The 24,081-nt window shown below is 40.5% G+C and overlaps 1 protein-coding gene and 1 pseudogene across 4 annotated transcripts in view; one reads left to right on the top strand and one right to left on the bottom strand.

Annotated features, from left to right (window-relative positions):
• Positions 1 to 24,081, top strand: part of LOC149528027 (uncharacterized) — a 133,684-nt gene that overhangs the window by 99,380 nt on the left and 10,223 nt on the right. The window lies entirely within an intron of this gene.
• LOC149528028 (transketolase, chloroplastic-like) lies at positions 10,780 to 22,783 on the bottom strand (annotated as a pseudogene).

The raw sequence follows: 24,081 nt of genomic DNA, 5'->3' as shown, positions 1-24,081 counted from the left end.
TGTTTGAGTTCTCTTTCTACTCGGAAAGTCTATGGTGAACTTCCAACACTCATCTTTTTTATTGCCTTTAGAGAGCTTGGGTTTTTTTTTCCTCCAGAAGCCATTATGAGTAAGGAAAAATGTAAAGGTTGCTGCAATAAGACATTTTAGACCAAATATTACCATTTCAACATTATATTTTATGAAGATCTAAAGTAAAAAAAAACTCATAAACAAACAAAAAAAAATTCATGCAAAATACCCATAAGCATAGAAAAAAAAATCATCAAAATCTAAACAATCAACTCTTACCTCTTTCAAATGCTTTGGGAAGTGTTGAGAAGAGCTCCTATAAACTCCTTGATGATCTAAATGCAAGCTCCACTTTCACAAATGCAAGCTTTTCTCCTCTTCCTTTCAGTTGGTTGCAAAATAAGAAAACTCTATTTTTCTTCTACCTCTCTCTCTCTCTCTCTCTCTTTCTTCTTTTCACTATAGAGCGTTTTGGGAGCCCTTTTAGGGTTATAAGAGTGAGAAAGATTAAAAAAAACATTAAAAAAAGTTGCAAAAAATTATATTTTTATGGTTGAATTTTTGCCTGCCTCGGCTAGGTCAAGCTCTACCGGGTCAGGCAAGTCACTCTTTGACTCGCGAGTCGTGCGAGTCAGGCCACATGACTCGCCGCTCACGAGTCACAAGTCATTGTGACTCGGCGGGGTCAACGCGGCTCGCTGACTCGCATGACTCATGTGACTCGCTGCGAGTCACGTTACCATGATATAAAGGCCTCTCAGGAAGCACCTAGAATGTCTCTACAAAGAACCAGGAGATAAGATAAGCATGACAACTAAGCACACGTCTTATCTTTCATTGTAGATGAGAGGATAAGAGTGACAAGGTGTACCTCAAGTGGAGATGTTGTAGACACCATGTGCTTAATTAGTGTGCTAACTCCTATGTTGTAGACACCATGTGCATAAAAGAGGTGCGAACTCCTGTGTTGTCAACATGACAACTCACAAGAGTGCACATTCTCCTAGGTGACTAAATAAATAAATAATAAAAAGATGCATTAACCTAAGTTAACTTAAGTAAGTGTAAATAGTGAACAATTATTTACACCAACACCCCCCCTTAAGTGCAACTTAGGGGAATGCCCTTAAGTTTAAAAAAACTAGGATGAAATGCAGAATGGATCCCGGCTACTAGGCCATGTTAGGTACCCATGTACATAATGAAATGCAGTCTCTCATAAAGTGGAGAAAGAGGGAAAACCTCATAGGAAAAACCCTCCCCCAAAAAGAGAGATGAAAATAGGATGCATGGATGGATAGAGTAATCAAGACCCCCCCCATTACGACATACATCAAGTATATATGGAAGAGAGATGGGAGAAGGACAAAACCCCCTAAAAAGAAAAAGTCTCCCCCAACCCCCCCCCCCCGCCCCCCCTAAAGGTAGTGTGCCGATCAATGAGAAATGCTCCAATGTAGAAGTTGATCCATGACTGTTGAATGATGTTCCTCCCCTTTGGAAAAAACAATGGAAGTGGTACTTGTGAGATGCTTCCCCTGTGTGTGGAAGGAATCTTGATGATGAAAGTTGTCCCTAAAACTTGTTCAAGTGTCCCTGTGTCGATACTGATGATGGCTCCTTCCAAAACTACTGAGAAGAAGTGCAGATCTAGCAAGGATTTCTGTAGAACCTGTTTCAAAGAATCAACAGTCTCCTTAAATGATAGAGAGACCTCCTACAACTGTTGTACATAAGGATCCACAATCACATTAGGCTATAAAGACTGATCATGTAGAGAATGGACATGAGGGCCAGAGTGAGCCCACACAACAACTATAGAAGGATCGTTCGCATCAAAGAGAAGTGGTATATCATCAAAGAAGTCCTCCAAATCTGTTGTGTATGACTCCATGAACAAACCTGAAATGTTTGCCAAGAAGTCATCACTTGAGGCTAGAACTGGAAGACAAAGTGTACTCTGCTGTGCTGAAGTATATAAATCTGTCACTGTGGCAAAAGAATTCGCCACAAAGAGATGAAAAATATCATCAAGGATGTCTCCCACATCTTTAATGTGAGACTCCATGAATAGGCTTGCAATGGCGGGAAGGAAGTCGTCGCATGAAGGTAAAGTAGAAAGACATAAAGGGTCTTGCTGCATTGAATCTGAAGCATCTATGGCTAAAATAGGATCAATAGGAGCAACAGGAGCATCTAGAGGTGTGATCTCATCTAGAGAGGATGCAACTGCAACTGGAGGTAGAAGATCTTTTGGGAATGGAGGAATATGTGGATCTCCATACGTCTCCCAAAGATGAATCCAGTGATCATAATGATTAGTTGCCTTAAGTTCAATAAGTGAATCCAAAACCTCCATATCTGTATGCAGAAAGAGAACAGTACCAATGAGGGAAGAAGTCTCAACATCATATGTAAGTCCTCTCGCATATGGTAGTGCATTGTGCTGACTGAGATATTTGGCCAATTGACTCCATTCTTGATAGTTGTCTGGTGTCAAGTAAATCAAATCTTCCTCTTCCATGATGGACTAATCACTGTAAACCCCAAAATGTAAAAGAAATCAAAGAACCGCCCCCTAATGTATGATTTAGGCACTTGGTAGCCACTTGCCAATTTAGGGCCTATTTCTAAAAGCAGTATTTTTGTTCATAGATTCTATAATATGATTACAGATTTGGAAAGTAGACAAAAAAATGCACTTAAAAAAAAAAGGAACTTGATTTGGAGTCCAAATGAGCCCGTACTAAGCATTTTAAGTGGCAAAAATTAGGATTTACGAATTGCAGAAAAATTGAGGAACAAAGATCTCAAACCACCTGCACCAATGTGTAGATCACGAAATTTTGCCCCAAAACAAAAAAAATTTCTCACAAAAAGGAGTCCGTATGAGGGAAATATCGCCGTTTTAAAATCACTGCTGCTGTTATTTTTTCTGAATCTCTGCCACGCCTCCAAAAATCAAATGGCTCTAGATTTTGCCTTAGATTTCCGATTTGGATGAAATAAAATCTGATCTAGGGGTTTTTTGACCTTCTGAATGTGATGCAAATATCTGATTTGCACCAGCAAGTTTCAATCTTCACCTACAAAAAATCTCTCCTATGGCCCGATGGTCAAAACTTTTCGAAAAATAATGTAGATCCGAAAAGATAGCAAAGATGTAGATGAAAAAAATGCAGATTTGAAAATTAAATGTATAAATTTGAAATGATCATACTAATTCTGCAAATTGGTCCTTCGGGTGCTAGTTTGCAAAAAGAAATTGCCTCAATTTTGACTATGCCTAGGATAGGCAAAATTATAGTCAAATTTCAGCAAATCAACATTACGGATGCAATGGTGAGGTCTGCTTTGGCTCTAGATGCTCCTAATGAACCATGATACTTCGGATTCAGGCCGAGGTGCTGAAGCAATAAGATGGTCTCGAATGGCTATGTGAAGAGAGATTCTCCAAGAGCTCTGATACTATGTAAGAATTTGGTATAACTCTGATACCATGTAAGAATTTTCCTTAGGGCAAAATTCACCCAAGATCGTAGAACTTGAACACAAACACAATTGTAGACCAAAAAGGAGTATGATCAATATATCAGAGTATTTCCTCATACATTGCTCTATATTGTATGTGATAATTGTAAACACTAGGAGTGCCTGTATATAAAGGCCTCTCAGGAAGCACCTAGAATGTCTCTGCGAAGAACCGGGAGATAAGATAAGCATGACAACTAAGCACACATCTTATCCGTCATTGTAGATGAGAGGATAAGAATGATAAGGTGTATCTCAAGTGGAGATGTTGTAGACACCATGTGCTTAATTAGTGTGCTAACTCTTGTGTTGTAGACACAATGTGCATAAAAGAGGTGTGAACTCTTATGTTGTCAACATAACAACTCACAAGAGTGCACATACTCATAGGTGACTAAATAAATAAATAATAAAAAGATGCATTAACCTAAGTAAACTTAAGTGTAAATAGTGAATAATTATTTACACCAACAATTATATTTAATTAGTTTAAGTCCGATGACCATGAAGTCTAAAAATTAACCAAACTAATGGAGTGGTTATTTTTAAAGGGATTTTCAAGATGTAATATTATTTTTGGCGAATTTATTGTAAAATAGGGGAGATTGCAAATCATTTGGTTAAACACCAAAATGAGTAACTTTTATGTATAAAAAGGGGTTATGGACTTGTGAGAAATTAATGGATTTTTGGAGGTGGATTTTGGAGAGAAATTGCTTCGAGTGTTCTTCTAGGCACAACAATTGTAAACATAATTCTTTAAGGGACTTGAGTTATCTTCAACATGGGAAGCATGGTGTAGGATGACCCATGGAGCACAAAGGGATCTATGAAGATGCAAGGATGAATTTTGATTGCTTATGATGTAATTAGGTCCCTTGGACCATTTCACATCATTTTGTAAGGTTTTGAGTCCAATTTGTAAGGCTATAAGCCATTTGGTCTTGAATAGGTGTGTCTTTGTCAAAGTGGTCAAATCTGGTCAATGACCCAATAAGAGTAGGAAAATGATAAATTTGATATAATGGCATGTTGTGGATTGGACCATAGACAAGGTGATTTGGCATGTTCATCATGTAGATGTGAAAAGTTCTCAAAGTTGTCAAAAAGTTGCAATACAACTTTTGAGCAAATTTTGCAATTTGGATTTTAACGGCTAAGTTGGTTTGAAAATCGGTTGCAAATACCTCCAATTGTTGTGAAATGTTGTTAAAGGCCCCAAGGAGTTTGAGGCTTTCAAAGTGGAGGAGATTTTGAATACTATTGATTGCATTGTTCTGAAGATTCTGTGTTTCCTTGCTTTCATTGTAATTGTACATGCATGTATGGATTGAAGTGGTGAACCTAGTTTCATATATGGATAGAATATAGTGAATTACCTTTCTCCTACATTTGGTTTTGAAATAAATTCATGTAAACTTGACATTCCACCAATGGAATTAGCTCAAAATTAGGGGGATGCTAGGTTGTCATGTGTACATTGAGATGCAAAACGAGTCAGATCAGTCCAATCATTTTGTGGATTTTGAAGCATTGCCCTAGGCTTGGCATGACTATGTGACAAGCCAGGAAGAGGTAAGATTAGTGTTGCATAAGAAACAAATAGGGTTATGGGTGTGATCTGATTGTGGATTAAAATGTCCTCAAGCATGTACAAACATGGTTCAACAAGCCTTTTGGTAGGAGAAGCTGATTGGTAAAGGGTTCCTTAAGGAACCAAGCCTAATTGCCATTTAGGCCTAATTTGTTCTTTGTATGGTTGATTCGGACCTTAATCTCTAAATTGTTCTTTTGATTTTTTGAGCATATGATTTATCTTGATATCAGGTTAACTTCATTGCTTTGTGGTGATCTGATTGTGGATTAAAATGTCCTTAGGCATGTACAAACATGGTTCAACAAGCCTTTTGGTAGGAGAAGCTGATTGGTAAAGGGTTCCTTAAGGAACCAAGCCTAATTGCCATTTAGGCCTGATTTGGGCTTTGTATGGCTGATTCGGACCTTAATCTCTAAATTGTTCTTTTGATTTTTTGAGCATATGATTTATCTTGATATTAGGTTAACTTCATTGCTTTGTGGTGACAGGTTACATTTACATTTACCACTCTATTCCAATTTACTCCATGAGAGTTTTCTTATAACATTTCAAAAGGATTGCTAACTTGAATATAAGATGAAATTCTCTTTGTGAATAGTTGCCTTGTTTCTTGTTTCTATTTTTTCAGGTAATCCATCAAGGCACACACAAGACATCATTATTTGTTGTACATATCCAATGCACCATGAATCCTCTTGAAGTTGTAACACATTCAAAGGACTTGTCAACTTCTCTTTGCTCTACAAAGATGTACCCACGCTAACAAGAGACCTCTTGCACAATTGAAGACATTTCAATGTTCAAGTTCTATTTTTCGTAAATTGGGTTTGGTACTCCTTGTTGTAATTGAAGAGCACATGATTATACTTGGGGGGGGGGGGGGGTGGTGGTGAATCGGTATAATAATAAATTTGCCAATTTAAAACTTTTATCCAAACAATTAACTTCAAATGCTGAACTGAACAATTATGCATATAACACAATAACACAAGATTTAGGTGGAAGTCCAATACGGGAGAAAACCATGACAAATGAATGCTTTATATAAACTTTGATATTTTACAAATTGTTTTGTAGGCTCGAACCTACTAGAGGCTATGACTTGACCTCTATGTTTATGAGCACCGACACATTGGAAGCACCAACCCCCACTACTGTCTTCGTGAGCACCAACCCACTACATATAAACTTCTTTTCCACCTTGACAATGTTGCTGACTTCAACCGATGATAGATGCTTCTATTTCACAACTTCTTCATAGTATGATTATATACATTCTTCTCCCTTGAAGTCAGTTTTCAATCAAGTTATATATAAATTTTTATTCTTCTTATACTTTCTAATACACTCTATGATAGATATACTAAATTAGATAAAAATCTAATTATATATATTTTATTTTACTCCAATACCACTTCCTTTGCTCTTACTTCACTTATATAATAAATATATATAAACTAGATTAAAAGTCTAATTATATATTTTCATTGTTTTCAACTTCACTTCTTTTATTTCACCATTGACTTCTCTTTTTCTTTTTATACTTTATTTTCAATTTGCTCACTTCTGATTCTCTGACTTCTTCTTATCCACTTCTTACATTTCTCACATTTTCTATATTTATATATAGCAAATTTATCAAATCTGAATATATAATCCTCTTTAATTGCCACTGATATTTCTTGCTCTCCATTTCTTTCCACTGTATACAAGTCTTATATATATGTTCTCATTGAAGACAAAAGTTATGTCTCTTGTCCAAACGAGATGTCTCTAAGGTTATGCCTTTCTATTATAATAATTATAATCTCACCTTTAGTTTTACATGCACCCTTTCTTGCCTTTGTTAATGACTAAAACTAGCACTTGCACTTGAAGGAGCAAGGGGTACGCTAATAGTGCGAAAATGTGGTAATCTATGTAAGATACATGCCCTTGTTTTTTTTAATCATATGACACAAGATCAAGAGGATCAAATTTTTCTCTTGTATTTTACCATAAACAATATTGTGTGGCATTTGAGAGAATAACACATCTCAAAAGAAATAAAAATGTGTTCTTAAACATGACCACACGCAAATATGTAAATCTTAAGATAAAATTCCAATTCAAGGTCATTTCCAATATTGAATAATTTGCATTAAAGTTGTTTAGTTGCCATAAAGTTTGGAACTCTGAAATGTGAACTCCTTTTTGAACAGAGGATCTTATTCAACTAAATTACTTTGATGGGATCAATCCCAAAAGGGAAACCTCCTCCCTTCCGTCAACATACATCGACGTGAATACAGAGGGACTCTCCATGCACACCAGTCAAGCAAGAGAACATTTGAACGTGAAGAGCCAGATAACCACATGGGGTATCTTTTCACCATGCCTATATCACAACAACTTTAAACATTAGGGAAAGATGATATTGAAATGAATAAATGTAGCCAATTCTAAAACCGATGAAGTTAACAATAACAAATCTCTATAAATTAAGGGGAGGTATGCTATTTAATACCTATCCACTCTAGAGGGAGAGTTGTTATAGTCGAGATTCTTCTTGTTTTCTGATAATGGTATATGGATTATCTTTCATTCTTGAATATCGCTCAAAGGAGAATAGTGGCTCTATACGAAGGTTGTCCAGTGATTTAACTCTTGATATAGCCATAAAAGTCAAACTTTGGCGTTCTGTTGTACCAATATCAATTGTTATTTTTGAAGCATCAATCTCAGGGATTTATATATGGTGAGTGCCCATGACATGGATAGTGGTATTTGTCTATAATTTCCCAAGGTGACAGGTGTTATAGGTAAACTATTTGGGTTGACTTGGTCCCAAGGCGGGCCATTGTAATTATCAAATCGTACAACCATATAGAGGTAGTTCTGGGGGTTTACAACCATACACAATATCTACCACCTCCCCAAGTGATCCATTTACAAGGCCCATTCGAATCCAGATGTTTGTCGTTAACATTATTCATTGGCCTTTACATAGCAATATTTCTTTTGGAAGGTGATCGACATCACTAACGAGGTTTGGTTGTAAGTGTGTTTTTATTGCAATACTAAGTGCAATAGGAAGATTGAGTAATTTAAGCATTTTGCAGTGGTGTAGCTCGACTGAATTGTTTGTAAAGGTGCATTGACTGATCAAACATATTTTTTCGAGATAAAGATAATTTTTCGTTTGTATGTTGCATAAGTAATTCCCAAGCTTGTTCAGTGGATTCTGCATTTCACAAGTTGTACAACACGTGACGAAAGTCAATCTGAGCCTGAGTGTCACCTTGTTGGCGAAATGTGGTTGTCAATGTGATAACCTTTTAAACTTATCCCAAAGGTATTTCGCATTTGAGTGTGATGCATAAATTGGTTTATCCATAACAGGGGGTAGTTGCACTAAGTTACCCACAAGAATTATAGAAGCACCACTAAAGCATTTTTTTTGTTGATGGGGGAAAGCCTCACGCAATCTACTATCTATTTTCAGAAGAAGTTTTGGACCTACAAAGCTAAATTCATCAATAAGGAGGTATCTCACATGTCTCATCTCTTCTTGAAAGACTAGTAGTGATTGTCCACGTAGTGGGTACATTTCTCTTATTGGTATTCTAAGGGTAGCATGTATGTTGAATGCCACAATTCCTGTAGGAGCAACTGTGAGGAGTGGATTATTATTTTGAGATGCCAAAACCCAAAGTGTGTGTCTGATGCAATGTATTAAGTCTGATTTCCCTGTGCTCGTTGTTCCTTGTATGATCATGTAAACGGGTTGGTTGGAGGGAATTTCATTGTAATGCTCTTTAATAGTGGCAAGTGCTTGTTTTTGTTTTAGAGATAATGGATATAATGGAGCATGTTCTTGTAATATGGAGTGGTCATCTGTCTGGGATGTCTTGTTCATACTCATGAAATGCTCTGTAGTGTTGTGCAAATGGGAAGGTATAGAACATTCATCCCAATTGTTTATTTTATCAAAGTCACATCGACCGAGCATTTCAAGGGTGTTCAAGTTCTCACCACCGACGACTCCCATATGTGATAGAAACTCCCATTCTTTCATTTCACTTGTATTTCTTGGATCCACCTCACTTGTATCATCTAAATCTTGTTCATGGTCAACCTCTGTAGCTATTTGGTGGTCTACATGCCATACATGGTAGTTATTTAATTTCATTTGTTTCCAATTTGCAATAATGTTATCTTTAGTGAGACCAATATCTATAGAGATGCTACGATAATGCTTGTACAAGAGTAGCTCACTCCAACAAAATGTCTTGAATTGTTTAGAATCCTCATCAGGGATACTATAGAAATGAGTAAAAACATTGATAGTTGCCTTTTGTTTTCTAACTTTCCACTTGCACCCTTTGCGAGCGGCCAAAAATGAGAATGCTCTAGCAGTGTCAATTAATGGCATTAGTTCCATCTTGGTGGGCCGTTGTATGTAGGAGTGCAAATTACTCACTAGTAATGTATTATCACCTAGATTTTTGTTTAGTCCGATGGAAAACTTTACGTCCAACATTTAGTGTTATAAAAGAGCGACTACTAACCTCAAGTGGTAACTTTTGTAGTATATGACATGTGTCCTATGCACCAATATCACGATCTACAATAATCTCAGACATAAATCTATGATATGCTGATAGTGCGTGGTCTTCACCCACTCGTTTGCATATGCGTGTTAGCATATCAATACAACTCTCTGATTTCCTTTTTGCCTTTGATGCATACTTTGCTATATATTTGAGTACAAGCATCTTTGATACAACTGGTTGGCAATCCATATTGGCTCTCCATATTGAATGTTATACTCTTTGATGCTTAAATGTCACAGCTATGATATTATACATCCAAAACTGCTTCATAGTGCATAGGCTCTATATATTTTTAAATTTCTATAGCTTGCATAATAATGGTTTTGTCGTATTGAATTGTTCTGGTTTGTTTTGATCATTTGTTCTTCTGTTCCTATTCCTCACAATTAGTTGGTTGCCTTATATCATGTAATATTTCATTTTTCTTTATTCAATTACAAAAAGCTTTTGAGATGCGTAACAATATGACAAATACATATTTGGAAAGAGAGATATCTTATCATTAAACCGGATTAATCAGAACCCTCGAGAATGCTATACCACTAATCCAAAAGAAAATTGATTATTGCATAAATTTGATCGCATGAAAACACTCCATAGATGACCTTTGAAAATTCTAACAAAAAGTTAGGGCCCGTTTGGCTGCGGGAATAGGAATAAGGGAATAGGAATAGCTATTCTAGAATAGAAAATGGGGCTACATATTCTTGTTCTCTGTTTGGTTCAGCCAATATTTGATATGGAATTCACGGACCCCAAAATTTATGTTTTCTAAAATAAATAAAAGTGGAATAGGAATACATATTCCAATAACACCTATTTGGGTGGAATTGCAAAACCTCATTTTTGGGCCAAAACTGGAATACGTATTCGTATTTTATTTCGTATTCCAATTCCGATTTGGTGCATCCAAACGAAGAATTCAAAATTTTAAGAATTTACATATGCCTATTCCGCTTGTATTCTTGTTGCCAAACGGGCCCTTAAGGAATGCCAAATCCAGTAATGGCACAAGTTTACTCTCAGGTTGAACTTTGTTACATACTATGCCATTTCTTGTCTAGCTTTTGCAACTACATTCTCAACAGTGAGGCCAAACTCTTATACAAAATTCCAGCTGGAGCACTGGCACCAAAAGTGTCAATTCCCACAGCCTTTCCCTTGGAACCTACGTACCTCTCCCACCCAAAGGTTGAACCAGCTTCCACACTCACTCTGGCAGATATAGCCGCTGGGAGCACACTTTCTTTGTACTCTGAAGTTTGTTCCTCAAATAATTCCCACCAGACAAAGGACACGACTCTAACAGCTTTTCCTTCGCTACGGAGAGCAGTTCCAGCTTTCTCAGCAATCTCAAGCTCAGAACCTGTGGCAATAAGAATGACATCAGGCTTATTACCAGACGAATTGTCACTGATAATATAGCCTCCCTTTTCAACTCCCTCTACTGAGGTACTGGGAAGGTGAGGAAGCTTTTGACATGAAAGAGCATGGACCGATGGCCTCTTTCTATTAAGCACAGCAATTTTGTATGCTCCAGCTGTGTCTTTTCCATCAGCTGGACGGAACATTAGAATGTTAGGCATCGCTCTGAAGCTTGCCAAGTGCTTAACTGGTTGATGGGTGGGCCCATCTTCTCCAAGACCAATTGAATCACGAGTCATTACATATATTACCCCAGCTTCACTCAGTGCAGAAATTCTCATTGCAGCTCTCATGTAGTCTGTGAAAACAAGGAAGTGCAGAAATTCTCATTGCAGCTCTCATGTAGTCCGTGAAAACAAAGAAGGTAGCACAGTAAGGAATGAGCCCACTTCCATGGAGGGCTATTCAATTGCATCTTGCTGCCACCCCATGCTCACGCACACCAAACCGAAGATTATGCTCTGCCGGGGTATTTTTCTGGAAATCCTCAAACATTTTTAGCAAAGTCATGTTAGATGATGCAAGGTCTGCACTTCCACCTTGAAATCCTGGAAGAACTCTTGCAAGTGCATTCAAACATTGCTGGGACAAGTTTTGTGTAGCATCAGCAGGGCTCTCTAGGGTGTATGTCTGAAAATGTATGAAAACTCGAAGATTTAAAAAATTGCCAGTAACTTCTTTGTGAGAGACAAATCCTCAACTTGAAAACTGATTGAAACATTTTATACCGAAATGACCTAATGCAGCTCAATTTAAACACAATATTTATGATTACTTCAAAAAACATCCTCAAATTCTTACTGGTAGTGCCTTTGCCCACCCTTCAGGCAATTTACCAGATATTAGCATTTTGAACTCTGCAGCTTGCTTAGGGTATTTCTTTTTCATAATCTGCAAGTTTAGCTTTCCACTTTGCTTCCACAGCTGTGCCCTTCTCAATTTGCCGACTCCAATGACTGTTTCCATAAAACAGATGACACTTAGAATAATTGGAGATCTCAAGAACAATATGTTGTTAGGAAATAATGTAATGGGATGTACCCGTCGGGGTAACGGGATGTATGGTCAGGGTAACAGGATGTACCCGTTGGGGTAACGGGATGTATGCATTAGGGTAACGGGATGTATGCGTCAAGGTAGCAGGATGTACCCGTCGGGGTATCGGGAGGTATGCCGTAAGGCCGACATGTATTGGGATGTATTCGAAAGGTTCTATTATTGTATTCGACATGTTGTATGTGGCCGACGGATATCTTCGAGAAGGTTCCTCAGATAGTATTTATACCCCCCTTCGGGATCATTGTAATCATAATATCAGAACCTAATGTAATATCTTGGTGTATGCGAATATAATTGAAGGAGTTCTGCTATTCCTATCTGTTATTTTGTGCTATTATCTGTATGCATTGTTTCTTTACCCAGTACGGTAAACATTTGGCACCGTTGCCCAATGGACCTGGAAAGGCAGGAGAATGAAGAGTAATGCCGAATCAGCTGAACAAGAATAAGAACAAACTAAAGGACAAGGACGAAATACGCACAGCACACGGCGATCTGATTTTGGCACAACAAGCCGAACGCAGAAAGAGATTCCAGAAGATTGTTGCAGACGGATGCAGAAGCACGGAAGCATTGTTGGAGGAGATGCAACAACGGGAGGAGTTGGTGGAAGAAGCACGCGAGGAGTTTTTGAATTGGTGTTTGCCGAGGGAAGACAATCTAGACAGAAGAGAATCGACTCGCATGGCTCCGAGTGCCGAAGGAGCAAGAGCGTGGAGTGAACTCTTCGTCCAGGATCCACTTCCAGAAGGAATAGATTCACTTAACGAAGACCCTTCTTCACCAAACATAGCTGTCGAGATACCAAGTGTGAGCGTCGGGATACCAAGTGTGAGCGTCAGAATACCAAGTGTGAGCGTCGGGATGGCAGGACTAAAGGAGAAGTTACCTAAATTTGATGGTGATGGAGCAGCTGATCCCATCCGACATTGTAAAACCTGTGAAATGATTTGGAGAGCCAATGGCATAATGGATACAAATGAATGGATGAGGCAATTTCCGGCAACCCTACGAGGTGTTGCAATTGATTGGTTTACTAATACCGATCCACAAAAGTTAAACAGTTGGGATAACATTAAAAAGGAGTTCATCGCCGAATTTCAACTCGTGCGCGATGATAATGAAATTGTAGCGGAGATAATTCAATACTAAGCAGGGGAAGAATGAAACAATTCGAGTCGCAAGGAAATTGAAGGACTTGATCAATAAGATGGAGAATAAGCTAGCTGACGGGTTATAGAAAAGATGGTTCATTGAAAGCCTTCACCCAAAGCTGCGAAAGAAGATGAAGATTGTGCCACCATTTACATACATTGAAGCGTATAACCGGGCAATGAACCTGGAAAGTGAGCAGAAAACCAAGAAGAAGAAGAAGAATAGTTCATCCGATTCAAATGACGACGCCTCTTCAGGAGAAGATAGCAATGATGATGAGGGTAGCAGCAAGAAGGTTCGTGCCCTTCGGAAAGACATGATTCGGATGATGAAGGAATTCAAGAGCATGAACAAAGAGACTAAGGGCAATGAACTGTGGTGCACAGAGTGCAAGAACGAAGGCCATACGAAGGGATCCTGCTCGAAAGAGCAATTTTGTGAGATCTGCCAGATTATGGGACACTCGGCAAAGGAATGCCCTTTCAATTTGAAAACAAGAACATCGCAGCAAGTGTTGTCGACACAGGAAGTGTCCGCGTTTGGAGGGAGCGGGAACAACAGTACGGACGGTGCCACATCGGGAGTAGTCGAATCCAATATGATGCAAATGGCCGATCGATAGTCCAATGCCGCGCATGCAATCTGTGGGGTCACTTCGAGAGTGCACAACATCGAACACACCAAAGTTGCTATGCCGATGGTGCGGACCTGGCGATCATGATGATGCTAAATGCCCGAAGTCTGGAGTAAACTTCATTATCGTCGGGATGGACGAGGAAGAAGTTCTGGCAATCACTCGGAAACAGGTGAAGCTCTACACTGATTCGACGAAGGAAAAGAAGAGACTGGAGGACGCACGGACAGAGATATAGAGAGCGACGCAGGCAGAAACGACACACCTGAAGGACACGCCTGGTACCTCCGTACGGAATTGCGTAGAACAAAACATCGTACGGAAAATATTGCAGGTCGAGGTACCCGTCAGGATAAATGATTTGTTGCTCATTATGCCTCAACTCCGTACGACACTTACGAATATAGTCTCGATTGCTAAGCAACCAATATAGCGAGAAAAGGAGAAACAGGGGGATGCAAGTGCAGAAGACCCGATGTTGTTAGCTCTTTCATCCGAACGCTATCCGGCGGTTGTCGAAATGGGCATTCTCGGAATTGTGTTAACAGAGACAATTGTGGACGGAGGGTCTGGTGTCAATGTGCTGCCAAAGGATACCTGGAGGAAGTTGGGACAACCAACATTGTGGCCACCTACCTTCTAGTTGTTAACAACCGATCAACATGGAATCAAGCCATTGGGAATACTCACAACACAACCATTCCTGTTGGACTTCGTCGTCATTCCCCTGAGGCGGAAAGGATACGATGCTATTCTGGGTCGAGGGTGGCTGATACAAGCCAAGGCAAAGCACGATTGGAAGAAAAATACTTTATCACTTGAAAGCAAAGGCCGGAAGTATGTCATCAATCTACACACTCAAATGGTCGGGGAAGAAGCTCTATCGTCAGATTTTGAAGGAGAAGAGGCAGAGTATGGAACCAGATCAGGAGGGAGTTCTAAGACTGGAAGGAGATGACGATTTGGATTCAGTAAATGGTCTTTACCATTGGTAGATAGAGGACTATGAACTGTTTCACAGTTGCAATGTACTGACGATAGAGGAAGGACACAGTGTTGATGAATTTCCAAGGAAATTCACCGAGATGAAGGAAGGAGATGCGCCATTGGATGTGACACTCGCACATAAGTTCACTGAAGGGGAACCCATCAAATATAATGAAGCCACGCTACAGACCATGAATTTAGGAGATGAAGCCAAACCACGGAACATATTGGTGGGAGATAACTGAGACCCAGTACTGAAGGCAGCAACATTCAGGATATTTTTGGAATACAATGATGTGTTTGCATGGACATACAAGGACCTGAAAGGAGTGCCCCCAGAAATGTGTGTGCACCGCATCCCATTGATCGAAGGTGCAGTACCTGTACGAAAGTGGCCCTACAGGATGAACAAGAACTATGCGGCACTGGTTACGGAGGAAATCAACCGGATTTTGGAAGCTGGCATTATCTTCAAAGTGCAAACTAGCGAATGGGTGTCATCGATAGTGATCTCCTTGAAGAAGGATACCACTTAGATCCGGATATGCGTCGATTTCAGATGCCTGAACGCAGTCACCATCAAGGATCCGTACCCAATCCCATTCACTGATAGCATCTTGGAGGAGGTAGCGGGATACAAGATCTACTCATTTATGGATGGTTTTTTTGGATACAATCAAATTTCAATCGCAGAGGAGGATAAACTGAAGACGACTTTTTTCGTAGAAGATGGGGTGTATGCCTATAATCAAATGTCGTTCGGTCTGTGCAATGCGCCTACGACATTCCAGCGAATCATACTGCACATCTTTGATAAGATGTCCGTCGAAAACTTCACGACATTTCTGGATGATTGGTCGGTGTTCAGCACGGAGGACAAACATTTGGCAGCCTTGGGCGAGTGTATGGAGAGATGCCGACGCACGTGCCTGGCCCTAAACCCGAAGAAGTGCAGGTTTTTGGTTCTGCAGGGAAGGTTGCTCGGACACATCCTCTGTAAGGAGGGATTGAAGACAGATCCGGATAAGGTGTGAGTAATATTGGAGATGCAGCCATCTACCAATGTAACGGAGGTAAAATCTTTCCTCGGACATATAGGCTATTACAGATGCTTCATCAAAATTTTTGCCAAGGTAGCATATCCACTGGACAGGTTGACATGCAAGGGAGAATCATTCCGATGGGAAAAGGATCAAGATGAAGCATTTGAAGGGCTCAAAGTAAGGTTGGCTATGAAACCATCTTGGCGTATCCGGATTGGAGCAAGGAATTTCATAGACACGTCGATGCGTCCAGTTATGCAATTGGAGCAACCTTAGCGCAAACAGGTACCCACGGGCTGGATCACCTGATCTACTTTGCCAGTCAACTACTATGAAAAGCTGAACAGAATTACAGTTCGACCGAACGGGAAGCTTTGGGGATGGTCTATGCAGTACAAAAATTTCGTCATTACTTATTAGCGACACTGTTCGTTTTCTATGTCAATCATCAGGCTCTACTATATATGATCAACAAACCTGTCATTCAAGGAAGGATCAATTGATGGTTACTCCTGTTGCAGGAATTTACCTTTAAGATCATCGTACGGCCAGAGAAGAAACACGTAAGCGCAAATCATCTGTCACGTATTAGAACAGGAGAATCGGTAGACGGTGTGAAAGATGACTTTCCTGATGCACAATTGTTTCAAATTGCTGCACTACCAAAGTGGTACACAAGCATCAGCGAGTACTTGTCTACGGGACAGTTCCAAGTAACATGCCACCGAATGAAAGACGAAAGTTAGTGATATGGAGCAGAACATTTCAGCTGATTAATGGACTGCTGTATAAAATGGGACTCGATCAGATCTTGAGGCGTTGCAAGAGGACACATGGGGCTGGACACAATTGCACAGAAGATACTTCTAGCAGGACTATGGTGGCCAACAGTACATAATGACGCCAGGGAATGGGTCGTTGCATGCAATACATGTCAGCGAGCCGGGAAACCTTTGAAGAGACTTCATGCCTCTGAATCCCTCTCATGCTCAGGAGCTCTTTGAACGATGGGGTTTGGACTTCATCGGACCGCTGGAGATGAGTAGAACTAGAAGGTTCCGTTACATCGTTGTCGCGACGGAGTATTTGACCAAATGGGTGGAGGCGCGCACACTACCAGACAACTCAGCGGTAAGCACAACAAAGTTTATATATGAGCAAATTATTACTAGGTATGGAATCCCATTGTAGTTAACAAGTGATAGAGGAGGACATTTTGTAAATCATGTTATTCGACTACTCACCACGGAGTTCAAAATCTATCATTCGTTATCAAGCCCGTACTACCCAAGAGCAAACGGACAGGCTGAGGCTACCAATAAAGTTATGGTGTCGATTATATACAAATCTTGCACAGTCGAAGGCGAGGACTAGGAGGAAAAATTACCCTCCACCCTTTGGGCTTATCGCATGGCGTATAAAGTCACAACAGGGCACACACCGTTTCAACTGATGTTCGGACAGGAGGCCGTAGTACCAGTGGAATTTATGATTCCGAGCCTCAGGATAGCATTGGAAAATAAGTTGGATGACATGAAAAGTTTAAGGGAGCGACTGTACAAACTAAACGGGTTGGAAGAGAAGCGATTATTGGCACAGTGGGCGACTGAGGTAACACAGAACAGGTGGAAGGCGTGGCACAATAAGAATTTGAAATTGAACAGGCTTCAACCTGGGCAGTGGGTGTTGAAGTATGACGGCCGGAATGAGATCAAGCCAGGCAAGTTCAAGGTTAAGTGGGTCGGGCCGTATTAGATCCGGGAGGTAGGCAACAATAGAGCGATCAAGTTGTGGACCCTAGACGGACAGGAAGTTCCGAACACAGTGAACAGATGCAAGTTAAAAATTTATCGCGTGCCGTGTAAGCCTTGCCACTCAGATTTGTGAAGGAGCAATAGTATTCTACTAAATTATTCAAAAAACTTTAAAAAAAAAAAAAAAAACACCGTACGACAGACTCAGCTCAAGTCACCATACGGAGGAGCATTGTGTGTCTCATCCTTGTGAAGCTCAGCATAAGGCTCTCCACGAACGGTGTGATTGATCACAAATATTAATTCTGAGTGCGTGCTTGCGAGAAGTAGGCCTCTGCGGCATTTCAGGCGCCGGAGCTGTGTTGAGATTGGGCCATGGAAGCGGTTGTATGAGAGGTCTAGAAACCTCAGTGGCATTTCTCCGAGGAATGTCGGGATTGTTGTAGAGACGCGATTCTGGGCAACGAGGAGGACGCCAAGAGTGGAGTCTCTTGCGAGAGAAGCAGGGTAGTACGCCATAGTTAAAGAATTACCAATGATTGTCGACCTTGAAGCATGCTGCAGAATGGCCTCAAGTGTGGTGTATACTTGAAGTCCTTCGCCCACAAGAAGCTGGAAGAGCGAGCCCTTGGTATGGATTCAAATCTCATGAAGTCCTCATTCATTCATGGCCCCGTGTTTTAGCCCTGGCGAAATACTGAGGAATGAAAAGAATTTGTAGCTTGCGAAGTCACAGGACGATGAAAGAAGTCAAGGTGTGCAGCTACCTAAGGGGACTGTGAACGCATTTCACATACAATTTAGGGAGATGCCGAACAGAAGTGCGCATGGTGCCTCACGCTTAAATCCTAGAAGCTCCAGATAAGTTGAATGTTGGCGTTCTCAAAATACTACTTTGATGATGATGATTCTTGAAGATATGATGGTTGTGCATAGATAATGGATAGCGACTTGTCATAGGGTGCCGATCCACCAACATGCAGCTCTGGAGGATTGCTCATAGGTCGAACGATTCTCTCAGTGGATCTGACTTGGTAATGCCAATGCCATTGTCAATAATCGTCAATGAATTGCTAGCCTTGTCTGGAATAATGTGGATGAACAATTATGGCTGAGAGTCCAATTTCGACTTGTCAAACAACTCAAAAAATCGTGGAACCTAGGCGGTACTTGTAGATTTGGGACCCTAAAGAAGAATTTGCTCACTATAAACAGAGTTGCGGAACAAAGACAAAGTCACTTGGAGGATTCCATTTTCTCCTTTCAAAATCGTGGAACCTAGGCGGTACTTGAAGATTTGGTCACGGCTCCCATTAAGTTGTTCTTCATCAGTGTTGAACCAATTGTCATTGTACGCACAAGCAGAGTACAAATTGTTACCGTACGGTCTACTAGCCAATCGTGTCGGGCCTTCCAAACTAATTTCACCATACGACATACAGAAGGAAACAGGAAAATACCGTTGGAAGAGGTTTTTGCAGCCGGACAAACAGATAATTAACCGAAAGGCTTTAATTCTAGCAAATTGATATGCAATCAGCCGGTAAGAGGGCTTGGAGGAAGCAACTGCAGCCGGATTCGACCATGAATCAAGATGTACAGGTAGGACCCTCGCAAGTGCGGCCATGGGGAAAAGACAAAGGCAAGCACAGGGCAAAAGTGCAAAATCAGCTGGATGTCTAGACAATGCCATAGACGGTAGTCTTTGAAGGATTGAATGGTTGGGATGAAAATCCGGATACTCACTTGGTTACCAAGCATCAGGAAGGCACAGGTGGAGTGGGCTATCCGGATGCCACTTTTTTGTATCAGGGATTTTGAGGGCGTCTTGTGACCGATGATTGAAGCTTATGACAGGCATTCTTGGAAATGCTCAATTCCGTATCTGGGGTATGACATCGTGATATCTTTTCGGCCAATCGATTTTACAAGAGTATTTGGTATACTAGGAGCGGTGCAAGGTGGAGCCAAGATTGACGGTAAACCCAAAAAGATGAGTAAGGAGAATAAGTTGCAGCTAATACGGATGGTGTGTAAAGACGAGGTACAACAGCATGGATATTCACGAGGGACATTGGAAGTGTTTGATGGATGTGGTGAAAAGCAAGCTTACGGGATCCAGCAGGGCATCCGACATCTCTTTTCCATTGGTCAGTATGATGAATGGAATCATGAACGGGAAGGTGTATGACTGGGCTTCATTGTTAGCCACGCGCATGGAGGAGTTCATGACCCTGCAACACAAAACATTCTATATGCTGCACTACGCCATCAGACTCTTTTTGGAAGCTATGGGCCAGAATGATACCCCATGAGCAGCTCGAGGTTAAGCCGAGTCCAATAGCACCTGGCGAGTCTCCGGTAATGCAATGGAAGCATTTGGATTCACCCACAGGTCAGAAGAGCATAGGCCAGAAGAGGACACGGCAAGAGATGGAGGAATCGGGTAATACAGATAGTGGCCGTCAGGACACATCCTACGACGAGGATGACGACTCTGAGGGTATGGAGGTGGAACAGGAGGAGGAGGAAGAAGATGAGGAGGGTAGCGTAGTTTCAATAGTCCCACTTCGCTTTTCGCGACAATTGACAGTTGCACCTGTGACTACTACTTCAGCTCCGGTAATTCCGGCACCACACATACACACCATGGCAGATGTTCACATCCCAGGGTTTGGTCAGTTTCGGCATCCAGTGGTGATGACCCTGGTCACTCTACATCCTACATCACGAACAACAGTAGCACTTGTGCAACCATCAGTGCGCCAGCGGAAAGCATCACCTGCAGCCACGAGTACGCAGCCAGCAGTTCAGGAACCAACTCCCATACCTGTAGTAGAGAGTTTGCCTCAGCCACTTCCTGTGGCGAAGCCAGTGACAGAAGGAGTCAGTGAGGGAGGCACGCAGGAGCTGGTTCGGCTAGAGGTGATTGGGTCAGATGTAGTAGTCACTGTAGCAAACACTCTGTTGGGTGAGGATCAGGGTGCTCATTCCAGTATTCCTGAAGTGGCACCCCAAGCGCTAGCAACAAGCATAGCAAGTCGGGTGAGTGAGTACCTGAGGCGCCGACTACTTGCCCCTATCACCAGAAGCCATTCCATTTAGTCTCCCATGAGAGAGCACATGCCCTTGGAGGCCAATTGGTCCAATAGCGAGATAATCGAGATACCGACATCACCAGAAGTGGAGGATCAGAGTGCAGCGGCAGCCGGGAAAGTGGCTACAGGAACGCAGGTGTCAAATCCTCTACCAACAGAAGAGGAGGACATGGATATTCATTCTTGCCTGGCTGTCATTGCAGAGCAGAGTAAGTCCATAGCGGAGATGGTGCTGACAGAGCAAAGAAGGGCAGAAGCTGGACAGAAGGCTCGGGAGGAGATGGCCGACCGACTTACCACCCAACAGATTGCATGGGAAGCAGAGTGGACAACCCTGTTAGGACATCTCAAGGAGAGTGCATGAGGGAAACAACAGACAGAACAATAGTCAGCCACAGTGGAGCAGCAACTAGCAGCGGCCGAGCAGCGGTTGGCAACAACACTTCAGGAGAAGGACTCAGCATAGCAGGCTCATGATCAGAAGAAAGTGAGTGTCAGGAGGTTGCATTGATGCTGAAGGAAATGGTGGAAGAAAACTCACAGATTAGAGCTGATTTGCAGATACTGACAGATCAGGTGTATCAGCTTCGACGCAGCTGGTCTTCACAGTCAGAGACTCAGCCTTCGGCTTCATGATGTATAAATCCATGTTCTTTTTAATGTAGTTAGTGGTTGGGTTTTTTTGTTGTCTAGTCGTTGGGAGACGACTCTTCTTTTTGGGGGGATGATGTCGTCAGGAAATAATGTAACGGGATGTACCTGTCGGGGTAACAAGATGTACCCGTCGGGGTATCGGGAGGTATGTCGTAAGGCCGACATGTATCGGGATGTATCCGGAAGGTTCTATTATTGTAGTCGACATGTTGTATTTGGCCAACGGATACCTTCAAGAAGGTTCCTCGGATAGTATTTATACCCCCCTTCGGGATCATTGTAATCATAATATCAATACCTAATGTAATATCTTGGCGTATGCGAATATAATCGAAGAAGTTCTGCTATTCCTATTTGTTATTCTATGCTATTATCTGTATGCATTGTTTTTTTACCCAGTACGGTAAACACAATAAGTTTGCCTACAACCAAAAAAATGATACCTCTTAACATCCTCAGGAACATGGAAAGGCTCGTATTACAAATATTGCAGATCCGTGAAAGATTTATTGAGATATTTCCTAAAGATATGTTAATAAATATGGTCGGTGCAGTAGATTGATTTGGAAATTCATTAATTGCTTGAATCTACTGAGTAGATTGATATCGGAATTGCAGTTATTGCTTGGTTGATTAGTAGTTTACAAATAGAAATACTGCCTGGTTTTTTCAAACGGACAGGTTTGTATGAAAAGCCCACCTATAATAGCCTATCGGTTAATAAATCTCTATTATCATCACCATATTTTTGTTTATTTGAAAAAGCACAATTACTTTATAAACATTAACTATGGTTTATATGCACCTTATGTTGTGCGGGCTTTTCCCTATACGATCATTGCTTGATTATCTTTTACCTTAATTTCAGATTAACATTCTTATTGGCATGGTCATGTTGACTCAGCTCTTTATGAATCAAATCTCTCTTTAGTATCCCTTTATTCTTCACAGCATGAGATTTGGACTGGGCATATAACATACTTACATATTTACTAAGACTCATTTTGATACTCATGATGATCATATATATATCTCTGTTGCAATTACGCACATGCCGTTCTGATGTTCATGATAATTTGTGTTTGATTTGCGGCACTAGAAAACCTCCCGTCACACCTTCCATCCCGACTTCCATTTCCAACACTGGCAGTATTTCATTATCATTGCTTTGAATTTCATTATTTCATTATCATTAGTTCGAATAGGCAAATCGACAATCTCTTCGTTGCATTTGTTCATGTTCAATCTTTTTAATTTAATCACTCCTTACTCATTGTTTAACCTTCACTGTGAACATTGCCTTGTCACTGCATATATGATTTCAAAGTTTGTTGTTGATTACACATCCTTGTTCTAGGCATTACTTGTTTGAGGCACCTGATAAACACTTATTTAACTATGCTCCCCTGTTCCATATTAATCACCGCTTTATGGTTTGTTTAGTCAAACCAATCAAATCACTCATTTATTACTGCTTAAATGGTTGATTATTGTTTGGCCATTTGAATCGCATCTTCCATAATATTATGCAGATAAACAATACTGTCCGCTGTATTAGAGTACGGCAAGTGATTTACTTCAGACATATCAGCTTTCACAGGGAATGGTTAGTGGGCTTTGTTTGAATGTTAGTTGTCTTCTAAACTCCCAATTACAGCACTGTATCTGACCTTATCATTGTTTACTGAGTTGCTGTTGACAAGTATCTCCAATTTTATTTGTCTTGTATCAGATTATTTTGCTCTGCTGGTATATTCGACATTGTCTCTGCACACTGACTTGGAAAGTCACGGTGATTTAGTGTTCCTCATTTTTACATGCATATTATATTCCATGCGAACTCATTTTTTGGTCCATCCAAACTTAAATATTAATTCCACGAGTCAACAATCTACATGGACATGATTCCAATATTCATCTTCTGCTGATCTATATCAGCTTTGTGTGTGTGTATGTGTGTATGTATATATCATTGCATGTATATATATATATATATATATCATTGCATGCGTGTCAATATGCGCTTCTATCTGCTTCAGAATAAATCTGTATATTTTGTCTATGTTGATTTCATATAGAGGTATATAGTTGTCCAAACTCCCTGATAAAATATTGCAACATCTTCATCAGGATGACATGAACTGAACTTCAATTAATTGTGCAACTTGTCTTACCGACAATTGCTATTTCCTGTGTCTTTAGTACTCTTCACTGCTCAATATATACGTTCACATATTTGCATCTATTCTCATTCTATTTTCTTCAGTACTACAATCTCTACTTTGATCAATGGCCCTTTGTACATATAGATTTTATCCTTTTAGTATTAATCAGCTTCTTATGTTTGACTTTATTGACGACTTCATCTTCATACCTCTGACATTGATGAACATTCATAGTTTTGTTCATGCTCTTCGACATAAATTACAATAATCCCATCAGTAATATCCCCAAGTAAAGATTAAAGGAAGGTGTTAGAATTATTAATCTTTCCTTGGTTGTATTTATTTATTAAATGGGATAAACCAAGGTACCCC

The sequence above is a fragment of the Cupressus sempervirens genome, chromosome 11, assembly GCF_028749045.1.
Source record: "Cupressus sempervirens isolate cs-2001-9-10 chromosome 11, ASM2874904v1, whole genome shotgun sequence".
In the NCBI taxonomy this organism is placed as follows: Eukaryota; Viridiplantae; Streptophyta; class Pinopsida; order Cupressales; family Cupressaceae; genus Cupressus; species Cupressus sempervirens.
The sequence above is the reverse complement of the archived record's forward strand: the minus strand, read 5'-3'. Positions and strand labels throughout refer to the sequence as shown.